The 23,723-nt window shown below is 43.3% G+C and overlaps 1 protein-coding gene across 1 annotated transcript in view; it reads left to right on the top strand.

Annotated features, from left to right (window-relative positions):
* Positions 1-23,723, top strand: part of CDH4 (cadherin 4) — a 469,761-nt gene that overhangs the window by 326,163 nt on the left and 119,875 nt on the right. The gene's annotated exons all lie outside the window — the stretch shown is intronic.

Below are 23,723 nucleotides of genomic sequence, written 5' to 3'. Positions count from 1 at the left end.
AAAGAATAAAGAATGTGAACAAAAGGCTTTTAAGGATGTATCCTGCTGGAAAGCAACCTAGAAGTCATGACCATGAAGAAAAAACCAAGTACGGTAGCTTTTATGTATGCTGCCTTTTACCTCTGCAGATCTTATTATCTTAAATGTGATTTCTCATTGTGTTCCATGACAGATTTTACCATTGACGGTAGAAATAGAAAAGTTGTAGACCTGATGCTTATGTGCAGAAGTTAAGATCTGAATGGAAAGGGTGGTCACCTCTGACACTGCACCATATCAAGCTTACTAGGTATGTTAGTAGGAAAATCAGTCAAATCCTACCGTATCTGGTTTATTTAGCAATAAGCCTTTTCAAATAAAAACAGATGTTTCTGATAAGCATGAGACAAATCATATTAAATAAGTACGCAGTTAGGATCCAGTCTGACTGTGGTTTGCTTGTTTGAGAATTGCCGCTGATTTCAGTAGTCTTAGAGCAGTTGCAGAATTGGAAATTGTTGGAATTTGCCATTGGGATTGTAAAAAAAAAAAAAAAAAAAATTGTTATTGAACATAAGGGAACACTTGGTAAAATAAACAGGTTATGAAGATGTGTCTGGTAGAAATTAATGTCTCAGCTAATGTGTGGGCTTAGATTTTTATTCTCCTGTGTAAACCCAAATACAGGGGCTGTTTCAAGTGAGTCACTGGCAGATGAACTTGCTTGCCTGAGCATGAACTGAAGTATTGTTGTGTGTGATATGCACCGGCACAGTCGGTGGGACTGAGCACATTTTGATTTGATGAGATCGGGGTACCAGGGGGTGCGTAGTATGCAAACTGGACAGCAGAGAACAGCATGCAGAGAGTGAGAGCTTTACTCGCTGGATGAAATGGAAGGTTGTATTGCTTGCACTGGAGTTTGTCAAAGAGCAGCTCTGAGAAGGCTCCCAAGTGACATTCCTCAAAGGAATATTTGTTGAAAGAGCTGCTGGCATGGCTTGCCTGGCCTGGGTCACAGAGAGCGACTGGGGAGCATGGAAAAATGCGTGGCCACTTTTTATTCATGCAGAGGTTCAAGTGCACAAAGCACAGGACTGTAAAACAGGTGTAATCTTAATCTCCATGAATGTAATCTCGACTCCACCACTGACTTGCCTTTGAATTTTATGCAGATGGTTTCAACTTCTTGGTCAGTTTTTCCCATGGAGGAACAATTCATCCTATTTGCAAATAATTTTTGCTTTGGCTAAAGAATACAACTCTTAGGCTCCCCCCCTCCCCCCCCCCCCCCCCCCCCCCCCCCCAAAAAAAAAAATACCCAAAGCCAAATATCTGCTGCCTCCTTTAAGGCGGATACTAAACTAGAGCCAGCTCAAGACTTCCCAATGCTGTGGGTAGATTGAAGTGGCTGGTTGCTCCTGCCACAAGAGAGGGGACAGAGCTGGGAAGAGGACAGAGAGCTCAGGAGCTCAGGGGGTGCTGAGCTCTGTTCCTGCAGGGAAAGATGGATGTGCATGGAAATGGTTGCCCTGGGCTTTGGCACTACCATTGCACAATTTCTTTCTTCTTTTTTTTTTTTTTCCCCTCTTTTTTTGTGGTAACAGTAGCAGCAGCCAGGCTGGTTTTCCAGGGCTCAGAAATAGCTAAATGAGGCCAGAGGGAGCAGAGTTGTTTTTGTCACAGCCTCACAAATCGGCTTCCACACACAGCAGCCTTCTGCTCAGAGCCAGCCCTGCATAAAACTGTCACAGGAGTTTCATCTCCTTTCTTATAACATAAATGCAGAGCAGCTCAACTGCCCAAATGGAATCTTTTTTTAGATTTTACAGAGTAAAAACCATGGCCTGTTATATGCACTTGATATTTCCATCAGTTCCAGCATGCAAGCAAACCTGGTCACTGTGGGATCCGTAACAAGCGTCGGGTTTTGCAGTATTTCAGGTAGTGCTCAGATGTCCAACTCTGAGCAGAGCGTTGCACGATCCTGGTGCCATGAAGGAGGGTTGAGCTAAATAGTCACTGCTGGGAAGGGACCCGGGAGCCCCGGGGTAGGCTCAGATCTGAGCACTGCCTGAAAGCATTGAGAGCTCAGCGGTGGCTCTGGAGGGACATCCTCGTTTTAGATCTGGGCAGAGAAGCAGCTTCCCTCTCAGAAAAGGGTGAGGGGAAAGCGTTCTCTCCTGAGAGAGAGGAAAGCTTGCTGGGGCTGTGCTGTGGCCGCCAGGTCCCTCTCGGCACTGATCTGGGGAAGCTCGAGTCGCGCTTAGGGGTAATCAGTCCTTGTATCCTGGGAAATGATCTCTTGCCTAATTCACATGTGAAATGGCTGCATTGAATAAGGAATTGAACATGCTACTTTTCCAGTTTCATGAGAAAGGAGGAGTGTTCCTCTGTGTCTGCTTGTTGGGGTTGGCAGTGATGGTTTTGGGGTGGCCTCTTGGCTACGGGCCATTTCTGTCCGAGTGGGAATCTCGGGGAAAGGGGACCAGTCTGCTGCTTGCAAGGCACATGAAGAGCAAAACTCCTGTAGCTCTGAATGTGTGCTATAATCGCTCAAATCTTGTTTAGAAAGGGCATAATATCTTTGCCAAACACATTTGCAGTGCTGAAGCTGCTCATAATTACGACCTTCATGAATTTATAACACTGTATGCTCCAGCAATGGAAAAGGCTCCTACACTTGAGTGATGAGATTTTGATAAAATAGGATTTAAATATTCTATTACCAGAAATGTTATATTAGATGATGAGGATGCATTCAAATACTGCCTGACTTTCACCATGTGACTGTGAACTACATTATGCTTGGGTCAATTAGGCTATTTTAAACCCATGGCTTTCTTGCATTAATCCTTTTCATAGAAAGCTGGTGTTCCCTCTAAATTTCACCATTTCTCTCCTATGGCCTCCCTCTAATACATAGCAATGTCTCCTGCTAGCAGATCCAGCAGGTTCTGCTTTTTCCCCTTCTGCTGTACTACAGACTGAGCTACAGTGCATGACCACCAGGAATGGGGCTAGCCTTGATCCAACTTGAAATGGGTTCCTCCAGATAGACTCGCAGCTCCTGGTTGAATTTCCCTCCACTCTCCAGCTGCCTCAGGATCAACTCACACCTAGCACCGCAGGGCTCCAGTGTGCTCGGAGGCAGAGGGTGATGCTCTTTGGGGTGCACAGCTGGTGCAGCTAGACATCTAGGGAGGCTGCAGAGGGAGCAGCTTTGTCTGGGTATTGTAGCAGGTTGGCCATCTCTCAAAGGGGAGGGGATGGCTGTTCTGAGTATTTATTTCCTATATTGTGGCTAAAAGCTTAACACAGATCAAATGGGAGTGTGCGGTAAGATAGAGTGGGAATTTACTGCACCCTCATTATTTGCACACAGACGCTTTTTAAGGAGTATTTCATGGTGAAAGTGGAATAAGCTGTCGCCCACAGTGACGTTTCTAATGCTAATATCACCCTTGGGAGAGATAGCGGGAAATAGCCATGAGGTGGAAGGGAGGGAAGAGGGAGTTGGGCCACGCCAGTGTTCTGGGTCAAGGTGGAGGAGAGGTTTGCCCCAGAATTTATGGCTGTGGTCCAGGTGATCAGTAAATCATTACATTTCAGTTTAGAAGTATCTTGTGTGTCTGTATGCAATCTTTTTTTTTTTATTATTGTTTGATGGGCTTATTCTTTTTTGTACTCTAGTGGCCTCTAAAGCAAAGCCGGCACACCTGTATGTCACCAACACGCTATAATAATGCTTGTCAATCTTATTGCTTTTTCATGACCAAGAGTTGACCTGGTTCCTCTCGTTTACCAGGTGATTTCAGTGATTCAGTATTAAAACACAATGACTTTAGTGGGTCTGAGAAGACACAAATCCTGTAATATTAAAATCTTAGTCAAATATTTTGAAATGTGCTGAGGCCACATAATTCTTAATCTTTTTTGATTTTTCAACAAGAAAAAACACCCTGCAAGACCTGAAGGATCACTCAGTGATCCTCCACTCAGTGATGTTTTATGGCACAGTTGGCGAATGTACAAAGGCATTGGATCAGAATCAAGCCAGAATTAAATTTAAGCTCAAGAAACTTGGTTCTCGGTTTTGATTCTCAAAGCTGCTAATCCTAAATTATCATGAGAAAACATGTAAAAAAGAGACATAAAGACATTAGAGTAGCTGAGCTTTCAAGTGGAAAGTCGTCAGACCTGCTGTCTGCACCCTCTTTGCTTGCTAGAAATGGGACATTGTAACTGCATTGTGATCAGGTGTAATTCTGTTTACCTAAACCTGCAATTTTTCTTTTTTTTTTTCCATTTACAGATGTCTTAAGACAGCTATTTCTATGAGCCATTGCAAGAAAACAAACAGAAAATAGAATAAATCACCTACAAAAACCCCACACAAATCAATTCTTGGGGCAACCTATATTATTTCTGAATGTTTTCTCACATCTGGTTGTTGTAAGTGGTATTTTACGTAGCAAGAATACCAAAGACTGTAACCATCCCACAGAACTCGAGTTTTGATGCCAAAGCTGAAAAGCAGAAGCCTGTGGCTCTCTGATGAAATCCAGACAAGCAAGCAGCAAGGAGGAAAGTGCAAGTAACGCAAAGGGGGAGCAAAAGCATGAAAAATTAGGGAACACTTTTATTATTGACATCTTTCATATTGACACCTCAAGTAATTGTCTGGGGTGGACTTGTGCTAGCTCCTCTTTAAGGAATAGGTAAAGGTCATGCAATTTGGCCAGGCAAGATTAGCCATCTTTACAGGCTAAAAAAATCAATTTTCTGACAACATCACAGCTTGCGTTTAGGTGCAACGCATTCCAAATATATGTTTTAAAACAGCCTTAATGCATGGAGTGCAAATTGATAATGAAAACTTTTTAAAGGTTGTTCCATTCTTGCAGGAATGAAAAGAACATTGAGTTCTCCAGTTTGCAGAATTGAGTTTGCCCGTGTGCATTCATTTAAGCAGCCTGGTTGCTTGTCTGTCACTGCTTCTAACGTAAACTTAAAAAGCATCCCATACGGGGGGGAAGAGAAAGGAAGAAAAAAAAAAAAAAACAACCAAAAAGACTCTTAAATTACTAGTCCTGGATTCTGTCTATTTGTGTGTATGGTCATGACAGCAGCACTAAATATTAGTTTTCATCCCCATTAGCATCTCAATGTGTAATTATTATTGTTTGTATTGCAGCAAACAACAAATGTCATCCCCATTGCTAAAAATAAGAAGGTTACTGTAGGTCTCCTGAAAGTTCAAACATTTCATTAAATGGTTTTATGTTAGGTATGTAACTATGCTGGTGATAATATAGTGTAATGGTGATATAATAGAAGCTACAAATAACATTTTATGACTGTTTTGTTCTCTATACTACTAGTCTAAATGGTTTCCCTTACAAGCCAAGCAGAAGGTATTTTATAACAGTGTCTTAAAACCTCCTAATTAGCAGCACTTTTAAGATACACACTTCTTGGCAATCTTTTGGGGATCGATGGAGAATAACTGTAGCAGACTTTAAATCTTCTGCCTGGAAAGATTATCCTAATTCTTTTTCTAATTCCCTTGTCCCAAGGCACCATGATTGGAGATTTCCTAACAAAACATTGTCGTGCTGGCTCCCCTAGCATGTAGGTCAGAACCACCATACCCCATGTGCTGGTTGCATGAGGTTTAACAAACCCATTTGCTTATCACACCCCAGAAGCTGTTGAACCTCCATGTTTAATCACACAGTTAAAAAAAAAATCTGTGCAATATGCGGTACTCCAGTTCATTTGCAATACGTTTTTTCCTCCAGAAGAAAATCTCCACATGTATTCACATTCCGTGGGGTCTTTTAACTCTGTGATTTATCATGTCTCCTCAAAATACATCATCAAGATGATCATATGCATTTATAGAGGCAGCAAAGCTGTAGATGGAACTCATTTTAGGATGTCATTTTTTGTCCGTGTTTTCTAAGGCACTGTTTTGCCATGATTTAGTACTTGTGTGTATCAGTTATACAGAAGTGTCATATTTGATGTCCTCAGTGTTTCTTTTCCTCCTTTCTGTGCTGATTGGTATAATTTATATGAATGCTTTAAACCCCCCACTGTGTGTAGTCTACTTGGAATGCACATATAATTACTGGCCCATCTTCCAGCTTTGTTTGGCTATGTAGAAGTATTTTTAAATCTATTTTAGTTCTGGCAGTGGATACACACCCACACACGTACACACACATTTTGGGTACATGGTTACTTAGTCTTTATAACATACTGTGCATCCCTGATAAGGCCTCCTCAAGAAGTGAACAAAATGTCTTAAAGATAACAGTATTCTGAAGCACAATGTACAGAACGGAAAGTTGTTTTTTATTCTTGCTAGGCTAGCAGTATGTCTCAAAGGAGACAGGCTAATTTGAATGGGTTTCAGGTTTCTGATGCTTAAGTTCTTCTGTAGTTTCTGAAATGATGTTTTTAAGCTCACTGGCAGCTACATGTTCTCCTCCTGATGAGCAGGTGAGCTGTCCTTAGGAAAGAATTCTCTGGTCAAGATTCAGACAACTTCATCGCGCATTACATCTTTTGGGGTGCAGAGATGGAAGAGTCTTTGCAAATGCATTGCATTCTATCATTCCTCTAAAGCAAACATCAAAATGCAAATGAAGTACTACAGCCTTAATTTTTGACAGGGCCTCAAAGGCTCCCATTGGCATCAGTAGATTTGGTATCGGCACATGTTAATAATGTGATCTGGAGTTGTCAGCTACAGGCTGTGCTTCTAAAACCCAGGGTCTGCTTTTGAAAATGGGATTCATACATGTAAACAGTCAAATCTCTTCAGCTTCCTCCTACTTAAAAAAAAAAAAAATAAAAGAAGTCTTAAAAACTAAGGAATTGCTGTCCTTCAGAATGTGCTTGCAGCCCTAGTTTATAGAGGATCGATATACAAATGTTGGAGCTCTAGTTCTGTGTTTCAGGGTTACTCATTTTCTCAGCTGATAGTACATCAGCCTTTAATCCCCCCAAGTGGCTTTCACTGTTGCATAAACTGCCAAATTTGCATTTGTTTTGAAGAGTGTTTGTGCACAGAGGTTGAAAAAGCCTGAAAATCAAAATGTAGCCACTGGTCTCTAGATGTTATGAATTCTGTAGTTTGTTATTCCACTACGGAGACTAATAAGAAAACTGATTTCATTTGCAGTGTAGTGTACAGCTTCCATAAAGACCCCGTGCTCCAGGGAGCGATTGCTGCAGCCAGTGCATCTGCATTACCCACAGGGGCTCTCTGGGAGAGAAAGCAGTCTAAACCTCTGATCCGCTTGAGTAGTCTCTCACCCTCCCTCACATTATTTTCCTTCCCTTAAAAGGCATTTGCTAGCAACATCTGTCCTTCTAGCATGGCTGGGAAGCCCGCACCTGTATGGAAACACGAGACACATGAATGATCATGTTTCGTTTCTTCTGCATAAAGATGCAAAACAAATGTTAGCCATCAAGACCATCAAGTTGCTGTGGACGCTCCCTGGAGTACACGTTCTCTAAAACCACACAAAATCTGCTTGGCAGTTTGTGAAATATGTCATCTGGTTTCCATATGTTTCCTTTCCAAATTCACAGCAATGTCAGAAAATTTAAAGTTGCTTCCCAGTGCAAAGGGCCCAGGTCCTCCGGTGAAATTCGCCTCCCAACATGGCTTAAATTTTCACTTTCCCCTGAGAAACTGAGTGCTTTTAATGACATGTGGGTCTGTGAACTGTTGGTCCATTCTGCACCATAACGTCACTTGCTGCAGAGAGGGCATGTTGTACATCACTGCGTTGCATGTAGGTAGACATGACTTTAAGTGCAAGTAACGGTCTGATTTTCATCCCATGCTTGATTTTTATGACAAGAACAAAACACATTAGGAGGCGAATGTCGTGTTTCCCTGGTGAAGCTCTCCCTGCTTTGCTTTGCCTTCCCATGTTGCGTTCACTGTATTCTGGCATTAAACTGGAGTCACTGGTGACCTGAGACATCTCAAACATGTGTTTATGTTGTTTTGACCTTCCTACTCATTACTGCAGACAGACTGCCGGCGAGTTCTGGGGGCAATGGATGCAAGTCCATTGGAGTTAGTGGAAAGGAGGGAATAAAATCCAAGGCCTGTTTGCCAGTCAGATACAGCAGGTTGTATTACCTGATTTAGGATTACCTTGTAAAAAACTTAGGAGATGTACAATAAAATATATAAACTTGATAATGTTTTCAAGCAACAGCCTGACATAGCTCTGACCTGTGCAGATGGGTTTGCGCTCCTGGTCGCAGACGTGGCTGGGAAGGTGCCTCGGATAACTGAACGATCCCTGTAATAGACCCTGTCAGATAAAACGCTCCGCAAGTCCTGTGCAAGGAGGGCAGGGGCTGGGGATGTGATAAGGGGACATTATTTTCCTCCTTTTTAATGGGGAAGTAGCCAGTGTTATTTTAAATCATCATTAGAATTCAAAGAGCCCTAACATTGCCAACACTGTTTTAGGATTAGAATTTGTTGATTAATTTAATCCTCTCCCCTCCTTCGTCCTCGCAGATTCTGCAGCTGCAGATGGTAAATGCTTAAGACTTCAGTAGGAATAAAGGGTTAAAATCCCAAGGCCTGGATTAGACGGGATTGCAAAAAGTGCCTGAACAATTCTCAGTGTCTGTCTTATGATTTGCCAGCTTCTTGGGGAAGAAACTGCTGAAGCGCAAAGCAGGCAGAGTCCCTGGCCATTAGCAGTATTTAGTTACAGTAGATAAGATTTGGGGCCACATTTCCTAAGCATGTCGCTGTAATAACTTATGTGTTTGTTACAACCGTTTTCCAAAATCACAGGATTGTTCCCTAATGTGTCGGTGAATAATGTGTTTATTATTCTTGTCTGCAGTAAAGGGCATCTCAGTGCCTGGAAAATCACTCATGTAATAAAACCACTGCCATTTTATCATTTTAATAGAATAACAATTTTGTATAATGTTGCAAATATTACTCTCCAATATATGATGGTGGCAATAACAAAGGAAGACAGGCATTTTTATAGCTCAAAATTATTACCTTGTTTAGATTATCAGATAAAATTTTTACCGTCACATTAAAATGAAAATGAAATGAAGACCAATAAAACAAAGAAGGGCCCCGTCCAAGCAGAAGCCCTGGGAGGTTGGCTGCTGGCCGCGGGGGCTGCCGGTCTGCGTGGAGGGCACTCGTCCAAGGAAGCCACGCTGAGGGGTTGCCAGCTGATTTTACACGGACAAATTCAGCTGCCCAATATGCTATTGCCAACCGAGGATAACTTCTTGAAATGGTTTTAAGGTATAGCAGTAAAGGGAGGAATACGGAGGAAGCCTCAAGCTCTCTCCTCTTGCATCTTTGGGAATACGTGTGAAAAATAAGGCAGATCAGGTCTTTTGAAATGTTCTTCCTATGTAACACGCAAACCATTTGCGGGAGCAATACAGCTCTCACTGATTTGAATCAATACTAGAGCAACCTGTTAAAAAGAGGAATATGCCATGAAACCAGTGGGTTGTAGGAGAACAAGCCAGTGGTAACACAGCCGTGGCTCCTGCAGGGGTTTATCGCTTGGCCCAGCGTCTGCCAGGAATGGCTGAAGAATTCAAGAGGGGGTTGTCCCCTCGATCCCTCTTCTTCAACCGCTGCTAAGAGGAGACAAGCAGGATTCTGCTCTGTGAATGAGCACTAACACTGTAGCCTGCTTATTAAAAATCAAATTTGTGACTGCCTCCTGAAGGTCAGTGCAAATTAAATTGTTACTTGTGGTCCAAGACATAAACCACCATTTTTAGTATCGTTATTCTCTTACTGCACATTTTTCTGTCTTTTATTTGCATCCTGATTGGTATCTGCTTTTGATACCTCCTATTAGATTTCTCTGATGCTCATTAATATCTTTCCTACTGGCTCATAGAAGTTTTACACTACAGTCTGCAGATACAGTGAGCTCTTTCCGCTTTACTATGCGGCAGTGACTGCATTCTTTACCATCTCTTCTTCCTATTTTTTCCCTGCCACAGTATCACACAAATGTGTAGTCTGGTTCAGTATTGGACTCATGTTACGATTTTGCTCTGTGAACTCATCCTAATGTTATACCAGTCTTAAAAATTGCCGGGCCAGATCAACTCGGCGAGAGCTATTCCAGCACAGTTGGTAACGTGGGGTTTTGGAGAGATGCTCACACGCTTACCATCAGCTCAGTCAGCCTCGTCAGTGTGAGGCATCTGAACATTTGGAAATCAGAGGAATGATTTTAGTGTGATTTGGTTTTAGCCCTGTTTCCAAAGGAGTTATGCCCATTTGTTTTTAACCTTTCAGTTGACTGAAGCAAATTTTACAGAAGAGTAGCATTTGTTCTTGCAGAGATCATAAAAATGGGCTGCCAGATGCAGGACACCTTGCTGGGGTAAAGAGCGCCGTGTGAACTCAAAGCTTTGGATGTAGCGTCCTGATGGCTTCAGTCTGAGGATCCCATCGTTTCTTACCCTTGAGAATCATGCAATGCTCAGTGCCCAGGAGCCCTTTCGGTTTTGAAATGCTGGCTTCTACCATTCAGTTCTTAATGTGTCATCTAGATCTCAAAAACATTTGAAGTAAAAAAACCCTCTGTTTATTTCTTTGGGCTGATATCCGCCAGTGCTTAGGATATCACAGTTAGCTCATCAGTCCATTGGGAAAGGTATTTGTGTCCGTAACCTGTGTTAGCACCAGTGGTATAACAGGTAAAGTCCTAAACTGGAGCTTTATTAATAGCTCTCAAAAGAGCAGGACAGGTGAGTATTCGTCGCTGAAAGGTATTGTTAAGTTCAAGGTAAATGCTTCCAAGTACAATGTGATATTCTCTGCTAACTATGTTTGGCGTATCTCCCAGCACATCCCAATCAATGCGGAATAAGGTCTACCAAGCGTTGGTGAGAGCTGCATATATAATGTATATGCAGATATACTCTGAATAAATCACTGTAAACAAAACTGAAACAGTGGGACAAGTCGTTACCAGAAATAAATTGGCTGGGACCTGCTGCAGAGCTCCCTCCTAGCATTGCCAGCTCTCCCAGGATCAAAACGCAGTGCCCCGTCTCCTCCACAGGAGCCTGTAAAAGGTAAAGCAAGCTGGTAGCTCTGGGACATAGTGAATGCAGCTTTAGAATAACGAAGCTCCTTTATCCGGTCAGAGCTTGTTTCACCATCAGCGCTTGCAGGAGGCAGAGCTCCCCGTAGCACAGTCGCAGGGCACGTCAACCCAGCGCGGAGCAGCAGCAGGTGGAGATGGCGGCGGTGGCTGTGAGCAGCCTGGAAAGCCTGCCTAGCACAGGGCAGTGTCCTGCAGAGCTACCAGCCCCGGTCCCAGAAGCAGTACAGCTTCATTAGTGTGGCACTCTGCCCTGGCTAATATACCCAAATTCTCAGCAGGACCAATTAGCGAGGGCAGGCTTGGATACACGGCTTCCAGTTCTGGCGCTAACTCGCTGTGCCCTGTAGACATCGCATCTAGCGCTACGCGCTGAGTGGCCAAGCTGTGCCACCCCTCGATGTTTCCTTGAATGCGGCCTTTCCTGAAGACTGGCTCCCTTTCTCCTGTTGCGCTCCTCACGCCAAGGCGCCCCGCGAGGGCAGGGAGCAGCACAAACACCACTTGCCGTCCTCCAGTGGTAATTCCCCATCCTCCCATGTCCCAGCTGGCAGAGTAAGACACAACTTGCCTATCCCAGCATAAGTGGAACAATACAATCTCTTTATTTCTAGCCTCTTTTTTTATGGCGTTTTTCTGCTAATTCCTTAAATTAGGTATTTTTCACATGAAAGGTTTCTTTCTGACTTCCATCGGCATTTGTCAGATTCTTGGGGCAGAGGGCAAAACTCAGAACCTGCATTGGGGAGTGCGGTTCCATTGATGTCAGCAGAAATTTGCCTGCTTTCATCAGTCCTGAATTTAGCCCATAGTGGTTCTTTTGTAGCATCAGAAAGCTTTGTGTGCGTCTGAACTGAATGTCCGCGCTGTAAGATCAGAGTGTGTCTGGGACAATTGGCATGTGGGTAATTGGTACATTTCTGTAAGAGAAAATGGTTCATGATCCTTGTAAAGGAAAGTAAAATAAAGTAATGTTATTCCCCACTGACATATTAAGTGAATTGATAGTGTTTGAAAAGGCAGGTATTAAATCTGGAAGCAGCATGAGTGTTATGAAGTAGCTAGCAGTTTTATCCCAGCAATTTAAAATTCCTATCATTCAGCTCTCATTGATTTGAAAGTCACACATTTATTTTAGATTGTAGCCATGAATTTCTTGGGAATTACCTGACATGAAAGCATGGAAGAGTCACTTGATATGAACTGACAAGACAATATCAGAGAAAACATCTTGATACACTTAATCCAGTTGCAAGTGACTTTATGAAAGCTTTTTCATCCAGCCATATTATTCATTAGTAGCATTTTGATATTAGGAAAACCATTAAGTTAGATAAAAACTCTAAGCATCCTGCAGGGCAATAATCTAAAGCATCCCTGGAGATCTGATTTCAGACTCCAAATGGATTAGGTCTCTTGCTCTCCTTGTACACATAGTTTACTCATGAACACGAACTGTCTGGCATTTATTTCCTTGCTGCGTTGTTAATGTGAAAAATGTTACATAAACATTCAGCATGTCAGGATAAGAAACTTGGTGAGAGAGCCTGGGACTACACTAGTAGGTGTATTAGAAGATAGGGCTGCAGTTTTTACTTTTGGACTGTATCTGTCCTGTTCTGCCTGTGTTTAATGGTCCCAGCTTTCATGGTCACTAAAAATTCACCAGCTGATCTGTGCTTTAAATTAGTTCAGACTGAAGGTGCGGAAGATGAAGCAAACAAGAAGCCCAGATGCATTTGGCACGATCTGACACCGGCACTGGTCTGATGTAGATGACCAGATGTTTCAGGGCACGGGAGATCTCCAGTTCTCTTTTGACTGTCCCAGTGTCCTGACACGATGTCAGAACGCAGAGATGTTCTGGCTCTTGCTGCTGGGGAGCTGTCTCCTCCCATTACTCTACCAGATGATTTGGAAAGCGTGACCCTTTTCCCATGTGTGTGATAGCCACACCATCAAACACACAGGCTGTCAAAGCCAGCTGTTACCCTGAGGAAAGGGCAGCGCAGTACGAGGGGAGGGGGCACACGCTGCTCAGACACCTGCAGATTCATCTTCTGAGGATGCAGAATGTTCCCGGGGGATTCTCTAACACTCCCCCGAGAGCTGATGGGACAGCAGATTTGGTCCGGGTAATATAGTGCTTAACAGTTGCAAAGAGCCGGTACTCCCATACTGTGAGTTAAAACAAGCCAGTGAGCTCAGTGCTGGCTTGGTGTCGCGCTCTGGTAAGAAGCTGGGAGGAGCAGGACAGGGAGGTATGGATGTGTTTGCCTTCCCTCCCCTAAGAGAAGAAAAAAGGATTCTGGTCGGGGTTTTTTTTCACATTGGCTTTAACTTTATGGTCAGCATCTGTCGCTGATGAGCAGTGGGAGCTCTGAAGTGCTGACCAGCTCTTTTCACAACTCTTTAAATAACCAGAAAGACACACAAAGTAATAAAAAGAGGAGATGAGAATCCATATTAAAGGCATTAATAACTTGAACAGAAGTCTCTTGTTTAAATAGTGTTTTGAAGCATATTGTCAAATGTTTGTTTATCATATGGGGTTTGTATCCCAGCCTTTTTTTCCCCTGAAGACCTAGGGCCTGAAGCGTGCCAAGTCACACAAGTGCAGCTCTACATTCAGGAATTTTTCATTAAAATTCTCAGGAGATAGTGGTACTCTTCTGTCACGACTGTCAGTGGAAACAATAAGACCCTTGTACAAGTAAGGATTTAATTGCTAGCATAATGGATGTTTATTCTCTTGCAAAACTTCTTGTGGATGTGTTTCTATGTCAGAACTGAATGGAAGTAGGTTTAAACCGTCGGCGTTCTCATCAGAGGTCCTGGATGTTTTGGATGTTTGTGTACCTTACACCCTTTTTTTTTTTCTTTTTTTTTTTTTATAACTACCTTGTATCTGTAAAAAGATACTGCTTAAAGAATAAGCAATCAAATGTTTTCAAAGCATCTTCTAATTCCTCTCTTGTAAACAGAATTCTTTTTAAGCCAATAATTTTTTAACAGCATTTTCCAGGAAAACAAAATTGAATGCCTTTGTGCTCTGGGTATACGGCATCTCACAGACCTCACTGCACAAATAAGCGTTTTGAAAGAATCTGCTCTGAAAAAAGCAAGAGCCTATGACTTCATAAGTGATAATTGTATATTCTATGTATCATTTCAATTCTGTTGCTAAAACAGTATCTTTGTGTGTGTGCCTTCACACCATGCCTGTCTCTGCAGTATCCGGGAACCTCATGAGAACCTAACATGGAAGTACACTTTTCTTAATCAAATCCATCTACCAGTTTCCAAGGGAAACAAACAACTTTCCCCCATGCTTATTTTCATACTTTCACACATCATACACACAAGAAACATTTCTGCTAATTTAAGAATTATGACAGTTCACCCCTTCTTTCCTTCACACTACAGCAGCAGTACAGTTTGAGTCACATCAGTAGCATTCCCGCTGACCAAGATTATAGCTCAGCAGGAAAACAAGTCATTCCAAATTGTCTCCTGGCGTAAACATTTTGGATCATTTTTATATTACAGCTGAAAGGGGAAAAATCTTGGGTTTCAGACTTTTTTGTGTTCTTGTCATGTGAAAAATGACAGGGCTTTTATTTTTACAATGAACATTACTTTTGCTTCTCTTTACTGCTTTAGCAGTAGCAGCTTTTAAGAAAAAAAAAAATACCGTGTTTTTAGTATGCTGTTATTACACATGCATCCGCAGATTAAAGGCTCCCTAGGTACCTATTGATAAAATAGACCATAACAGCTCCTTTGGAGTCATGTCAAACTGTTATAATCAACCCTGTCAGTGATCCACAGATAATAGGACATTAAGAGATGCTTGAACCATATCTTTCGATCCCAGTTGTGGTTTTCTGAAGCAGTGTGGTGCTACCCACTCTTTGGTCACTGCTCCAGTCGCACGCTCTGAGGTGACCACTGAGGTGATGCTTAGCTGGGAGTGATGTGAAGGAAAGCAATAAACAGCATCTCCCCTAGCTGAACATCATGGTTTAAAATGGCAGCATAGCTGGAGAAAGAGCTCCCAGCAACTACTGCTGTACTTTGCATTCGTACCTCTCAAAGGGTTTGTCTGGAAAGCTTTGGGCCTGGAGCCTTTGGTGGACAATGTTCTGGCACCTCTTCTATCAAAAGCCTGGCGGTCAGGGCTCTGGTGGCTAGACGTTTGTTGGCTGTTTGCATTCTTGTCCTGTTGGTAATGGTGGTGCTGGGACCTTCATCTGGCCATCAAAAGAAAAAAATCTACATGGGCAGATTCTGATACTTACTCGACTACACTTTGAGCAAAACATCCCATTGAATGTTGACGGAAGGAGGAACTAGACAGGATGGAGCGTTTCAACCCCAAATCTTTCTTCATTTAATTGCTGCCTCAAATTTTTCTCAACTGTTGTGTGATCAAGAAAGCCAGTACAGCCTCTGCTGCCATTCGAGCACGGCACAAGTGACTTCAAGTGGGATTTATCTGTTTACCTGCTAAACCTCTTGAGTGAATGAAAGCTGGAGAAATGTAATGCTGGAGTTGAGAACAATATGGTGCTGCTTGTCCCTACAAGCTATTTAAAGTGCTTTCTCAGTTTAGCTTCTTTAATAGGAAAAAACTTATTTCTTCCACAGATCCAGTATGTAATTACACCAACTCTGGGAAGAACCTAATATTGTGAAGGTCAGTAAAGTAATGACCCCCCCAGTATTCAGGCCCGATTTTTCCCTTATAAAATTTAAACGAAGAAATCCCTTTTATACCTCTTAGGCCTTAAGATTTGTGGGGTTTAATGGATGTCTGGCTGTCACATAAATATATAGCTTTAAAGACAACAAAATGTTCTAGGCAGTAAGAGAGAGGCTAGCTTAAAGAAATTGCTTGTGTCATGATTTCATATTCATCCCTCAGAGGAGATGATTAGGTCCTGTGAAGACAAAAGGACAAATGATACATTTGTAGCAAGGAATTAAACATTAATATTTTTCTAGTGAAAAAGAAAAAACACCCTCCTCTTTCAGAGAGAAAATAAATTTCAGTGGAAAGTAAAACTAAGTCAGTGTATGTATCTAAACATCCACAAAATTCTGACATTTTTTCCCTACTTAAGCTAGTAAAGGTCTGGTATTTCTGTCAGTCGGGCTAATGTGCCTGTTTATAGGACTCCGGTACCCATAGCTGGCCGCGCTTGCTGTTATCGGACTCTGTCCTTATTCGCTGGTAGCTTTGCTGGATTTTGACCATTTGAGATGTTTCCTGTTTGTCTCAGGCAGAATCGTTTCAAAAAGTTTCAGCTGAAACAGTTCTTTCATCTCATGCAATTAGAGTTAGGCTAAAATGCATTTTCTCATTTTGATACGTGCTTGTTTTCTGTGTTACAGGCTGTTCCAGAGCCCTTTGAAGTCGATGGAAATCTGTCCATTAACTTCAATAGACTCTAGTTTGTCCCTAATCGATAGTAATTTGATTAAAATAGCTCTGAATGTTCTGGATCCCAGTGGACATTGCAGTTGTTCGTTAGGTTGCAATAGCCCCCAGCTTTTCTGTGCGCGGTCGATTTTGTTTGCCAGGGTAAGGGAAAGCGTAAGGAGACATGTGAGTCTCACAATTACCGCCGTTCTTGCTAAATCGTGGTGGCCAGGTTTGAGTTAAGTTAAACCCACACTGTGCAATGTGCATTTGAATGGCTGAATCTTTCCCTAGCCTGCTTTCTGCAAGCAGCAGGGTTATCCTGGTACAGAATGGGGAGGGGATTGTATTTTCTTTGTTTTCCCTTTTTTTCCTCCCAGCCAACGGGCATGCAGAGTTAGTAATGGTTCCTGAGACTGCTCTTCCTTCAGGTGGCTCAAGAAATACACAGGCCTAGAAAAACATCGTGATGTTTCTTTGTACGGGTTCTCATATTGCTCTGGAACATTCTTTGTGTTTAGACCATAATCCTTTAAAATCTGCAGTTTCTTTCCGTGTCTCTTCTCACCTTGAAAGAGCTTCTCCCCTGGAAGGGGGCATTGGTCTACGGCAGACAGGACACCTGGGCTGTTTCGTCCATCCTCCCCTCTGAAGCTGAATCACCAGCGCCGTGCCCCGGTCAGCTGTGGCTTGGTCTGGCCGCATCCTGGATATCTGTGTGGTCTTTTCTGCCACCCGCTCAAGTGTAGCCAGTGAAACCTTTCTATACCGACTTCCCGAGCCTTTGAGAGAAATTAGATCAGGTGGTCAAAGATGCTCTCTGTCCGATCTGTTGTTTATTCACTGTCACCCTGAGGTTTGGAGCTGAAACGCTGGTGCTTCTTAGATGCCACGGGCGTCTTTTTCTCCTTGCCTGCCACCTGAATGAATGCTCGCAATCTCCCATTACTGTTACCCTGTACCAGTGCACCAATTTCCTTTCTCAACTCCTGTGTCTCTTAATATAGAAGTGAAAGAGAGGAAAAACAGCAATGAAGCTCTGCATTGAAATTGAAGTTCACAGTCTGATACAGATGCACAGTCTCTTCCAAATCAAAGAGAATTGATGAGCCTTGCACAGGCAGGTGCCCTGGCTCAATCACAACCTAAATAATCCTGAAATAAAGATCAGAGTCTGTCGCTGCAGTTGCTGCCATATGTAGCCAGTACTTGGTTCTGACTCCCATGCTGAGGCAGGGAGTTGGGTGCACGAAAGCACCAACCTGCGGAGCGATGGGAGCCCTGGCACAGAGGGGCAGCCTGGCAGCAGGCAGCAGGAGCACTGCTCCTCTGAGGGGAAGGCAAATTTTGGAGTCCTGGGGACTCGGGATCAAAGAGCTGTGGAAATGACAAGTGTGGCACGTCACAGTGCACCCCCTGCTAGGTGATTCAGGGCGCAGGGTGGACAAGCACATGCCACCTCTTAATTAGAGGAAAAATTCTGTTCCCCAGTAGTGGCCTCGAACCAAAAGGGATGAGCTAAGGGGGGTGTCATCCTCTGAATAAAGAGATGGGCAAGAGCACAAATGCCTGGGAACAGGGCCATGGAGGGAATGAATAAGATATCCTTCCAAAGCAACTCTTTCTTTGTTAGTCCTATTAAAAATATATAAAAATAAGCTGCAACTATTATGCTCACCATAGCATTTTAAAAGTTCTCATGGTTTTCAAGCATACCCTGCTAAGCACAAACTATGATTCATTTGGAATTTGCTAATTAATACTGGTATGGCATTGTCCCCTGCTGCGGCCCAACTTCTTGCTTGAGAGAACTTTGTCTTTTGAAAGGAAAGAGGAAATATTTTACCTTGGAACAGTAAGGTGCCTCCTCAGATGTGAAGTCTGCCAAGACAGAACAGGAAGGGGGTGAAATGTGGGGGATTTTCCCTTTGCTTTCACTGATTTACTTTATCATCTGTAGCATAACCTGACTCTTTAGTAAGGTGATGACCAGAAATAACATTGCAAGAAATGCTAGCACTTCTCTCATCCCCATCTTTAAGTACTAAAAGCTGGGGGAGAGTAAATCATCATTTAAACTCTGGATATTGCAGCAGGCAAAATGATTTTGCCTTTTTTCTCTATATAAACTAATGGATGTAAAGTAAAAAAGTAAACCAACTCCTCTTAATAAAGCTCTGCATACAGATATTTAGCAGCTAAGCACTAAATCCACGGAATGGGGGGGAAGCGCAGAAGTAGTGGATTAATATATAAAAGGATGCTTTTTCCCCTTCAAAGCCTCCTTAAGTGGTGACTGATGGAATAAACCCTGAAAACTTTCTCTGTGCTAATTATCGTGTTCCTTGGCTTGCATCCCATTTGCTGTCCATCATCCTCTGCAGTTTAAGAAGTTCCACATAAGAGCTTTCTTCTGTTTACAGGCATGCCATGTAGCGTATTCAAAACCAGGGATAGTTCAGAGGGTCAGGAAATCTTCCTCCTGCTTCTTATTAGAAAGAAAAAAAAAAAAAGAAAAAAAAGCCCTGAAGACCAGAAGATTTCAAGTTTGAAGAAACATCTTTCCCCCACATACATCCAGCTTCTCAAAGGCACAAGAGCCAACTTTGAGCTTTCCTAGAAATAAACATGAAGCGATATCCCACTCTAATCACCACAAAAATACTGGGTCAGCTTGTCAGCCAGTGGAAATCGGTGTAAAGCCACTGAACTAAAAGAAGCCATGCTGATTTACACTAGCTCGGAGAGCAAGGCATGGCTTATAAAGCAGCCACATGATATTGGTGTGTGTCAGACTTTTCATTTCCTCTGATAAAATGATACTGTATGAAATAATAATAATATGTTCCTTTTTAGTATCACCTATTGAGTATGTATGGGACCGATGGAGGAAGATGACCTGTAATGCCATTCCAATTAAATGACGAAAGTCAGCAGTTCACAATTCTTTCACTGGAGGGATATTTCCAACCCTCCCAGTTCCCACAGGACCTATTCCCTGCGTCATTATCAACTTTTTAAAATTGAAAGTATTATGAAGGCTGTTTCCTGCCACCAGCGACTTTCACATCACTTTCTCAGGGCCCTGCAGCCTGAGAAACAACCACTGGGACTAAATCTGTCAGCAAAGGAGGATCAGGTGGAGTGACCTGAATTACAAAAAAACCAAAATGCTCAAAAATGTTCTATAAGAAGTGGCTTTCCTTTACTTACTGCTGATGGTTTTAAAGGTTGTTGAGGACCAGGGTGTTTCAGGTCCACTCTTGCTGTCACCAGTGGTGTATCCAACAAGGCTTTAAGAAGAGACATGTACTGGAAGGGGTGGATCTGTAACAGCTGGAAGGCATATTTCTGACTACAATTGAACTGTAAAATCCAACACGACAGTGGATATAGTGAACAGACTAAAGAGCACAAGAAATCACAGATATGTTGTAAGAGCTCGGGTTTCATTTGTGCTTCAAAATAAGAAACTCAAGCAGAGTTCCCCAGCTTTGTTCCTGGATGGCTGCTCGTGGGAGCAAGGACCAGGCTGGGTGCTGTGCAGTGAAGGCGTCTGCAAAGCAACACCATTGCTTTCCATTTGTGTTAAGTAAAAATCCCTTCCAGGGCTTGTAGTGAGGCTACAAATGACCTGTGGATGCACGACGGGAAGCCAGGGCCAGATTTTTCCGTATATTCATAGTAACGTGTGCGGCAAGCCCTAGAAATAGTTTGACTTAGGTTTCAGGTGTTTTGGCACAAACACAATTGCACTGACAATCTGGCCCTAATTTGCCGGTGTTTAATATCTTGAAATGCGTCATTGATGCTGTCAAATGCACAAAGGAAATAACATTTCCTTCCAATCAGTTTTACTTCTGTGGTAGCACGTGTTAGTTGTAGCTGTACTTGACTGAGAGTAAAAGTGGCAGCAGAATTGTGATGTGGGGTTGGTAGTACTCCTTTAAAAAAAGCCCGGCATACAGATTTCCTGCTTTGTTTGGCCATTCGCAGAGATTGCTGCTGGTCCTTATTCTCAGTATTGCCAGATATCTCTATTACACAGCTTGGAAAACAAGCAGAAGGTCGGACGGGTTCTCTATGCTTGCAGTCTTTCTCTATTTTATTCCTCCAGCTGCGATTGATAGACCCAGTGGTTTGGAACAAACATTGCTCCTGTAATTAACTGCTGCCTGTTAGATCTGCAGGTAGCACACAGCTCTGGGGCTGCGTCATGGTTTAGCCCCAGTCAGCAACTGAGCCCCACGCGGCCGCTCACTCGCTGCCCCCACCACAGTGGGATGGGGGAGAGAATCGGAAGGGCAAAAGTAAGAAAACTCATGGGTTGAGATAAGAACAGTTTAATAATTGAAATAAAATAGTATCAGTAATAGTGACAATAATAATGATAATATAATGAAAAGGAAAATAACGAGAGAGAGGTGAAACCCAGTGCAGGGCGGTGAGAATAAAAAACAAGTGATGCAACCATTCACCGCCTGCTGACCAACGCCGCCAGTCCCTGAGCCGCAGTCGTTGCTCCCTGCAGCCAACTCCTCCCAGTTAATATACTGGGCATGACGTCATACGGCATAGAATATCCCTTTGGCCAGTTTGGATCAGCTCTCTTGGCTGTGCCCCCTCCCCTCCCGGCTTCTTGTGCCCCTGGCAGAGCATGGGAGGCTGGAAAAGACCTTGCCTAGTGTAAGCACCACCTAGCAACAACTAAAACACCTCCGCATCACCAACACTGTTTCTAGCACAAATCCAAAACATAGCCTCCTACTAGCTACTGTGAAGAAAATTAGCTTTATCCGAGCTGAAACTGTGACAGGCTGCAGGGGGGTTTGGTGGCAAACCAGAAGTGCGCGTATCAGAGACATAGATAGGTGAGGTACAGACTCCTGCCATTTCCTCACGTGGGTCGCCTCGTTGCAAGTATTGATATGTGTATTGGGGATCTGTAGTTAAGAAATGGAGTGGCATTTACAGTATTTTGCTAATCTGTTCTTTCAGGCACCACAAATAGTGTATTTCATTGTGCTGTTTTATTGATCAAAGGAAAGATTTGATTTGACAGCAGTTTCAGAAAAGGCTTCAAGTTGTCCAAGATGTGGTAGAATTATTAACTACACTAAGCTGACATATGGTAATTTAGCGTTTAATGTTTGCCCTGACACGCTGAGGAGTCATCATGCCAAGTTACCAGCTGATGCCCAGAAGTTTATGAGTACATAAATAATAGCTAAAATAGTTTTCTGGAGCCTTGTTTAGATTTAATCATCCAGCCTGTGATTCGTTGTGTGTTACAGTTAAACTTTCTTTGACAGGGCGGTGGGGACTGGAACCCCGTTGCACTACCCACTGCAGTTGGAATAAATTAATAGGATTTTGCAGCTTTTTGCAGCTGTATTTGTACAACTTCATCATGAAAGAATTTTAATTTCTGTGCCTAGGCTTATAATTTTTTCAAGCGCGTTACACAGTTGGCTGTACATAATTATGTCTTACAGCCATAAGCACTGACAATCTGCTTACCTAAACTATTCTGCTCTAAACTTGTCATTTAACTGATGGTGAAGGAATTGCATGTAATTCACCAGATCGAAAATTAAATTATCAATTAATAATACTCAAAAAAAAAGAAACAAGAAATTTGGTATGTCTCTCAGAGTATCTGCAATTAAAAAGGCAGTCGAACATCCCAGATCGTATTGGACTCCACCATCCTCATTAGCCAAGTCCACCAAGCTGCAGGTTTGCACAGCAGATCCGAGTAAGTGGTTTGCACCTCGTACCTCTTTGTGGAAGTGCTGAGAAGGGCTAATGCCTTCAGCAAGTTAACAGAAATTATAAGTAAAAGGAAGGCTTCTCGTTGTGAGCCTCTTGAGATCCTAGAAAGTACCTGGCCTTTGGAGCATTAACCGAGCTCCAGGCTACCTTGCAGTGCATTTCACCTGCAGCGCGCCGGCGCCAGGCATGCCGGTGCACGCGAGCGCAGCTCCTCTAACTGCCTGTGCGGTGTTTGGGTGTCCTTGCATGAGTGCATCTGCATCAGATGCCTGTTCAGGAGCGTGGCCGCTCAGACGCTTGTTCAGGCATCCGTGCTTTGTGCCTTCTGCAGACAGAGCTACCTGTGCAGCCGTTGTTGTTGGGGCTTTTGTGGGGTGGGAGGCTTGTGTTTGTGTCCATGCTTGTGGCTTTTGGGGACTGTTACTGGCTTTGGGGGGTTAAATTCAAAACCAGAATGTGCCGTAAATTGAAGTGAGATGTAAAAAGGTGCTAAAACATGTCAGAAATGATTGCTTTTTTTTTTTTTTTTTAAATATATGGCGCCATGTCCTAAAACAGGGCTGTCTGCTTCTTGTGATAAAAGCGTGTGGGCAGGAAGCACATCAATAAGTTATATGAATTAAGTCTAACTTTAATTCAAGTAAAAGTAAGCAGGGATCTCTGAGCTAACCTGCACAGAAGTACAGTTAATGAAAGAGAAAAACTTGCCAAAAATTCAGCCCTGTGCATTCATTCCAAATGAGCAGAATTGAGCTAGGTTTGAAATTTCCTAGAAGGCAATCTCCCGTCCCTCATGCATGAAGCAGATCTGCAGAAATAATGGGTGTTTGAGGGCACTCGTGCCAGAGGGAAAGGCACCTCTGAAAAGAGGAGCCTGAGTGCAGGAGCTGCAGCTGCCGGCGGGACCCTTAGCAAAGCCGCTGAGCTGCGGGAAGATGAGACAGGGCAGCCAGGGCGGAGGAGAGTTGGCTGGGAGAGGGGTTTGCAGGAGGCTCGACACCTGCAGGTGATGGCAAATGCAGCTGGCGCGCACGCGGCAGTGTGTGCATGTAGCTGGTCTCCAGCATGGTTGCATGGGTAGCTGGTGCGCGGTGTATGTAGCCGTACGCGCGCACGCTGAACGTGCACACGTCAGCACGGTGCTGGATCGTGCGGTGTGGGCTGGGGTTCACGTACCTGACTTCTGCCTGTGTGCAGAAGGTAGAGGTAGCCTTTACAGATTTTCCTGACCACAGAGTTCCCGTGGTGTCTTGCTTAGCAGTTGCTTAAGGGAAAATGCAGCTCTTGGGTGTCCTGCTTAGCTGCTGTTACCCATTGCAGAAGGAAGCATGTATCCATCCATGGGTAGACTTTGGCCATCAGGGAGAAGTTATAGAGGATCC

This window comes from Phalacrocorax aristotelis, chromosome 13 (assembly GCF_949628215.1).
Source record: "Phalacrocorax aristotelis chromosome 13, bGulAri2.1, whole genome shotgun sequence".
In the NCBI taxonomy this organism is placed as follows: domain Eukaryota; kingdom Metazoa; phylum Chordata; class Aves; order Suliformes; family Phalacrocoracidae; genus Phalacrocorax; species Phalacrocorax aristotelis.
This window is presented reverse-complemented; position numbering and strand designations above follow the sequence as displayed.